We start from the raw sequence: 7,095 nt of genomic DNA on the forward strand, positions 1-7,095 counted from the left end.
GAAGAGGATACTTAATCAGGAGAGCAGGTGGATCTAAAATATAGTCTCTTTTTTTATATATAGATTTACTAGTTCTTGTCTTAAGGGCCATTCCCACTGAGCACTAGAAAAGAACTATAAAAGTATAGTTTAAAAAGTGCAGTGGATGGCAGTGTTCACACAGACCCAAATGGTGTTACTTTATTTGTAGTTATCGTGCCCAGTGGGAATGGTGCTTTATGACTACATTGTACTGTAATCAATTTGAATAATGTGTACCTTATTTGAGTATGTACCTTTTTGATTGTGTATTTATTTTTTTAAGGTTTCTTGTATAGCTTCTGTCGATTTAAATGGCTGTAAACCTCTAGTGGAACTTATGTCTATTCGTCATACTGTGGATGATGGCAGGGCATTCCTTTTCCATAGCTGAGGGATATTGGGCTGATGGTACCTATGTGTATGTGGTGCTTCCTTTATACAGTATATGCCCTGAAGGCCAAAAGATGTTGGCTTTTTATTGCCCAATGATGAACTAGCCTTTTTGGAAGATGTGCCCTCACTCTTGCATGTCCGTTTGGCTGGACCTGGTGTAACTTGAACACTGAACTGTTGTGACACTGCACTTTTTGTAACCATTTTACTTCATGCTCTGTGAGCAATTACCCAGGGGGCAAAACCCCCTTTTTTTTGGAATGCTGCATTTGCCCTGCTATAAAAGGTTGGCCACCAGAAATAATATCTATGACCCCGTAGGATCACAACCTATATGGACAACCCGGTCAATTTTTTGCTGGAAATCCAATATGGCCGCCTCAATATTGGCCCCTATCAGTACCCAGGGGCAAAGGGGGGTATGCTGCATTTGCCCTGCCATAAAAGGTTGGCCAACAGAAATAATATCTATGACCCAGTAGGATCACTACCTATATGGACAACCCGGTCAACTTGCTGCTGGAAATCCAATATGGCCGCCTCAATATTGGCCCCTATCAGAAAATAGCTTTGGCAATAACTTTTGAACCAGATGGGCTAGAAATAAAAACTTGGTGTCTATTTCATGGTTTCAGAGCATGAGAAACTCAATGGAATACTTATCTTTATGGTTGGGTGTGTCTGGACCTTTAATTTGCATATTTCCAAGATGGACGCCACGCGAAACTGAGTTTTACTATGACTTTTACAGTGACAGCTGACTGTTATGGCAACAGAGATGGCAGTCCAGAGATGGCAGTCCTAAGAGAGCAGCTGCTGCTTTTTCAGGAATCATTGAGCAACCAACTGCAGTCCTCTGGGCAACCTTCCTGGAGATGTCAGATATTCTCCAAAGGTTTATCTACTACGATCGGGAAGGTGACTGGACAGGACATCTCTGTGAATCAGCAAGAATGCTACCCTACCTCACTGCAGCAGGCCACTACAAGTACGGGCAGCAATCTTTACCTCTGTATTTGGCTAAGATGAAGAAACTACCAGAAACAGCTTCAGAGGTACATGAAGCACTGATGGCAGGTGTATTTGTTGGCAGACGAGCAGATGGCAGCCACAACAGTGTTTCTCTTGACATGCTACTGGAGCAGACCTATAATGCCGATGCCAAGGAAGCAAGCAGTCTGGATGGCATTACACTCAGCCCTGCTGCCAGGACAAAATGGGTCTACACAAAACCACTCACTGCAGCTGTCTCTGCAGAGCTCAAGTCTATGCTCCACCTTCACTCCTCCAACCCACACCATGAGTCTGGTCAGAGTCGTGTAATCCGGGATGCAGAAATGGTAGTCAAGGTCATGGCAGCAGTGGAGACTAACCCATTTACAGTGAGCACATCATCCACGTTCAACATATCTACAGGACAGTGTGCTGATTCCACAGTCAAGGACCACTTGATGAGTGTGAAAGAACTGGGTCTGAAGGCACTGTGTGAGTCACTGTCCAGTGAACAGAAGAAGACAAGTATAATGAAGCTTAACACTTCCCACACTCAAAACACAAAATCTAAAAAATCTAAGGGGAAAACCTCAGCACCTGGCAAGAGCAATGAAATTACTGCCCTCCTGCGCATGACCCAAATCATAGCCAGTGGTGGAGAACTCAACCTTGTTGACTTTATAGGCAACCACGAGTGCAGTGGCTTTCCCTCTTCCAGGAAGATGGCAGGATGAGAACAGGTACCAAGGCAAGCCTTGTGAAGGTTCTGAAAGAGGAGACCAAAGTTGCATGCATCCCTGACCTGCCTACAGAAGACAGCAGTAGTTATTGATGCCATGTATGCCATACGCCATTGGTCCTTCCTGAAAGGTGAAGCATTAGGAACAATCGCTGAACGATACCAACGTCTGCTGTTGAATGATGTGCCTCCTGGCACAGAGATCATTCACTTCTGTTGTGACCGGTACAGTGGACCTAGTCTTAAGACAGCTGAGCAAGAACACAGATATGCTCGACCAAAACCTACCAAAGAATATGAAGTCAGTATGCGTTACACAGCTCCAGATCCTCAGGAGTTTTTTGCTGTGTCAGCTAACAAGGTAAACCTATTGAGTTTCCTCTGTGACGAATGGTGTGAAAATGAGAAACTTAAGTCGGCCCTTGGTCCAGCACATCTTTACCTGGGTGGGTGGTTTAAAGAAGAGACAAGGAGTGTGGTGATCAAGGAGGGGTCTATTGAAGATGTCCCTGCACTAGAATCCACACAACAGGAAGCTGATACAAGAATAATACTCCACACCCTGTATAGTGTCCAGAATGACAAAGTTGACAGAGTTGTCATCCATGCCAATGACACAGACATCATCATCATGTGCCTTTACTATGCAGCAACCCATCTCAGATGCCTTCCAGAGCTGTGGGTGAGAACACAGAAAAATTCATACCTTCCTATCCATCAAATGGTATCAGCGCTGGGGCTTGCACAGTGTCGTGCCCTGCCCTTTATCCATAGTTTAAGTGGCAGAGATACCACCAGCTATCCCTTCTACACTGGGAAGAAGGCATGGTTCAAGGCCAGCATGCGTCTGGATCTCCCTGCACTTGAGGAGTTTGGTGAAAACTCTTCTGATTCCCTCTCATATGACGTCATCAATCAGGCACGAGACCTCACAATTGCTGTATATACATCCAAAGCGGACCACCCGGAGGATTTTGACCTGAGTAAGCTTAGAGTGTACAAGTTCCTCAATAATAGATCAACCCTCTTAAAGCTGCTGCCCCCGACAGAGAATGCATTTGACCTGCACCTGAGAAGAGCTGCTCTAGCAACCATAATAGATAAATGTGCACATATCGCCAAGCCGGATATTCCTTCTTTCACAGAGTATGGATGGTCTCTCAGTGCTAGCAATGCAGTCCCCCTTGCATCTACCGAGCCAGCCTTGCCTTTGTCAATGAACAAGGCAATATCATGCCTCTGTTCCTGTGCAAAGAAGGCAATTCCATGCTACTTAGGATGCCGTTGCCAGGTACTGGAGACACGATGCAGCAGGATCAGTGCAACACATGACAACAGTGACAGTGAATAGCATTGTACCATAGTATCATTGGCTAGAAGCAGGCAAGACAGCACCATAGAGGTCAAAATGAACCTTTTGTAGGCAACCTCAACTCCGCCTTTACTCTATTTGTCACTAAGTAGTCTATATTCTGTTATGTTACTTGAATGCATACCACTATGTTAATTTGTATAGCCCTAAAGTTGAAGTTTTTGGCAAGTCTTGGAGTGTGCATGTGTATGTTTATATTGTATTTAGTTTATTAAAATGATACATAAGATACATTGTGGGGTTTTTCTCCGATTTTTCTCTGCAATCATCCCCACAACTATAGATCTATAAATCAATAAATCTGGGGGAAAATGTAATACCATACATTATTTATGACTGCAGCCATATTGACAAAATAGAAATGAAAGCTCAAACTGACCAAATGTATTCATATTGCTTAAAAAGCAGACTTTTTGCCATAACAGTAAGCTGTCACTGTAAAAGTCATAGTAAAACTCATTTTCGCGTGGCGTCCATCTTGGAAATATGCAAATTAAAGGTCCAGACACACCCAATCATAAAGATAACTATTCCATTGAGTTTCTCATGCTCTGAAACCATGAAATAGACACCAAGTTTTTATTTCTAGCCCATCTGGTTCAAAAGTTATTGCCAAAGCTATTTTATGATAGGGGCCAATATTGAGGCGGCCATATTGGATTTCCAGCAGCAAGTTGACCGGGTTGTCCATATAGGTAGTGATCCTACTGGGTCATAGATATTATTTCTGGTGGCCAACCTTTTATGGCAGGGCAAATGCAGCATACCCCCCTTTGCCCCTGGGTACTGATAGGGGCCAATATTGAGGCGGCCATATTGGATTTCCAGCAAAAAATTGACCGGGTTGTCCATATAGGTTGTGATCCTACGGGGTCATAGATATTATTTCTGGTGGCCAACCTTTTATAGCAGAGCAAATGCAGCATACCCCCCTTTGCCCCCTGGGTAAATACAAATGTCACTACAAATATGGACAATAAAGTCTATGGTTTTGTTCAAAGCTTCTGTAAATGTTTGTCTTTGTTGAAATATGACAGAGAAAAAGTATTGTGAATTAAGTTACACATTTTGCACAGACAACTTTAAAATAAACGAATGAATCTGTTCATCGGGTCAAAGTGGTTAAACTGATTTTGATGGCATGTTAAATTTGTCAGGGACCATTGGAGGTTCCCAGACCCCACTTTGAGAACCCCAGACGGACAATATGGTTGTTCAGTATATGAAAAGTGGTCTGCATATTCCGTATTTAATCCTTTATTTTACGTATATAGCCTGTTCATTAACAATATGAGGAACCAAAACTTTTTTTTCCCTCTAACAGACCTGTACACAAATAAGTAAAAAATAAAGAAACCTTGAAAGCAAAGAAATTGTCCAATTGTCCACTGTTGGCCTTCGAGAAAACTCCAGGGGGACATAACTGCACTCTTCAATGAGCCTTTGAGAGAACTTGGTGATTCATGAGAGTCCAGCCTGCACTACAGTTAAGAGGACCCTTACGCCACAGCATCAGCAGTCTTCGCAAAGATGGTGACTTGGCCTTTGAGAAAACACCAGGGGGACACTTCAATGAGCCTTTGAGACAACCTGGTGATATAAGGGAACAGCCTACAGTTAGGAGGATGCTTAAGCCACAGTATAATTACTCAAGCGTTCCACTGTAGAAGGACAAATGAAATAGTGCATTGTCAGATTAGTAAAGTGATGCATTTGGACTGTTCAGTGTTATACAATTTAGCATACGCTCTTATGGGGTCATCTCTATGTTCCCCCACTAGGGATGGGGTTAGGTTTAGGCCCTATTTTCCCCGCTCTCCTTAGGAAAGCGGGGAACATAGACAAGGTAAACACTTCAAATGCAGAGAGACCATGTAGTGCCTCAGTAAACTCGCATCACAGGTAAACCAAGAACCTAGCATCAGTCTAGACAATATACTACCAAAAATATGTACATTGAAATTATAGGATACCAGGTAAACAATGAACCTTGCATCTGTCTAAATGAAATGCCATTTAAATTACATTTTAACCTTACATATAAATAATTGTGCACACATGATGTGAGGCGATTGCCCAGCCACAATGCCAACAACAACATTTGCTTTAAGTAAATGTTGACAAACCTAATTTACTCGAGATGCTACGCAGGTGAGGAGTTATCCAAGTACACCACACAAAGGCTCCAAGGGACCCCGGCCAGGACTTACTCCAACAGGTGCTTGGACATAAAGGGCAAACAACAGGTTGTATTAGTTACATCCATTTACAAGTAGTATGCAGACAACGGGTGCCTGCCTATGTCTATAGTTTTTCACCTCCCAGAAGTTCCAGGAAGAAAGACTGGTAACTTCTCAGAGACTACAACTACACAAGTACTGTACATATTTGAGGCAGCCAGGTATTAGCGCACAAACATGCATACATGCACACATACAGGAGGAGAGGCATGTAGTGTGACATCTGAGACAAATCACTGGATTGATTGAAGTCCATAAAGGTTACTTTTCAGGAAATGGAAAAAAGAACCTATGTCCCAAAGGATCCAGTTTAATTATTTAGTCACAACATCTTAATACCTTTCATTGGTTCAAAATGTATAAACCCCACAGACAGACTTAACCACTTTCACGTTATTTTCAAAAAAAAAAAGAAGCTTCTTTTCTGCCCGAAAGCAATGATATAGGCAAATGAGAATATAATCAATGAATTACTTCTACCATGCTTTCATTCAAGAAATAAGGTGGGCAAAATAAGCTTCGGCTTCAGCTCATAGCTTTTCCGGCAAAAGTCATCTTGTTATGTTTTTGTTTTTTTTAAATGACTGAAATAAAAGGCTGTTATTCATACAGCCTTTTAACACACACGTTTTAGATTAATTACCTTCATACCGCACCCATGGATCTCCCCAGTGGAACCATTCACTCATTACACCGTTTACCCCCAAAGCCTGGACTACAGCACTGGCCCTGTAAAGTAGATGAGAACAGAGAATAGTGAGAGAGACATACTGTGTAGACAGTTAGAAAGAGTGACAGAGACCTTTCTCAGCAAAATGGAGTTTTTCTTTTTTATTTTATTTGAAAGATGTATTGTTGTCATTTCCCCAGGTGTTTGGCAGTTTTGCCTACAGCAGTGTTTCCCAGGGGTCCTTGAGGGGGTCCCCAGCTAAATGATTGATAGTTACACGTTTATATAATCCCATTCATGTGATTATAGTCCTGTTACAGTATATCACCTGAGGTCATCGAGGCTCTGTCCGATCAGCTGGTGTATCGGGTCGCTGTCTCCTCTGGCAGCCAGAAGATCCTGGACCTGCCTCAGCTTCCTCTCCAGCTAGTGGAGGCGCATCCCACAGCTTGAAGCAGAGGTGGCAGGGGACGCACTTGGGGAAGCTTGTGGCCGTGCGCACACTTGTTGCAGCGTCGGCGTGCCGCAACCTCCGGGCACTCACAGGCCCCCATCACATGTTCGCACTGGGCCGTCTCCAAACCCAGATGGTGGCAGCTGCAGTCTGGAGGAAGGGGGGTGGGCGGAGAAAGCAATAATATGAGGAGTGACGAGGGCAGAAGAGTTA

General features: G+C 43.3%; 1 long non-coding RNA gene across 1 annotated transcript; it reads right to left on the reverse strand.

The window, feature by feature from the left end:
• Window positions 1-4,889: 4,889 nt before the first annotated feature.
• On the reverse strand, window positions 4,890-6,868 carry LOC311044432. Its single transcript, XR_014600698.1, has 4 exons — window positions 6,757-6,868; window positions 6,402-6,487; window positions 5,645-5,739; window positions 4,890-5,108 (listed from the first exon to the last, which is right to left on the reverse strand). It is a non-coding gene; the product is annotated as an uncharacterized lncRNA (long non-coding RNA).
• Window positions 6,869-7,095: the final 227 nt, after the last annotated feature.

This window comes from Gymnoscopelus microlampas (assembly GCF_963454915.1).
Source record: "Gymnoscopelus microlampas genome assembly, chromosome: 4".
Lineage (NCBI taxonomy): Eukaryota > Metazoa > Chordata > Actinopteri > Myctophiformes > Myctophidae > Gymnoscopelus > Gymnoscopelus microlampas.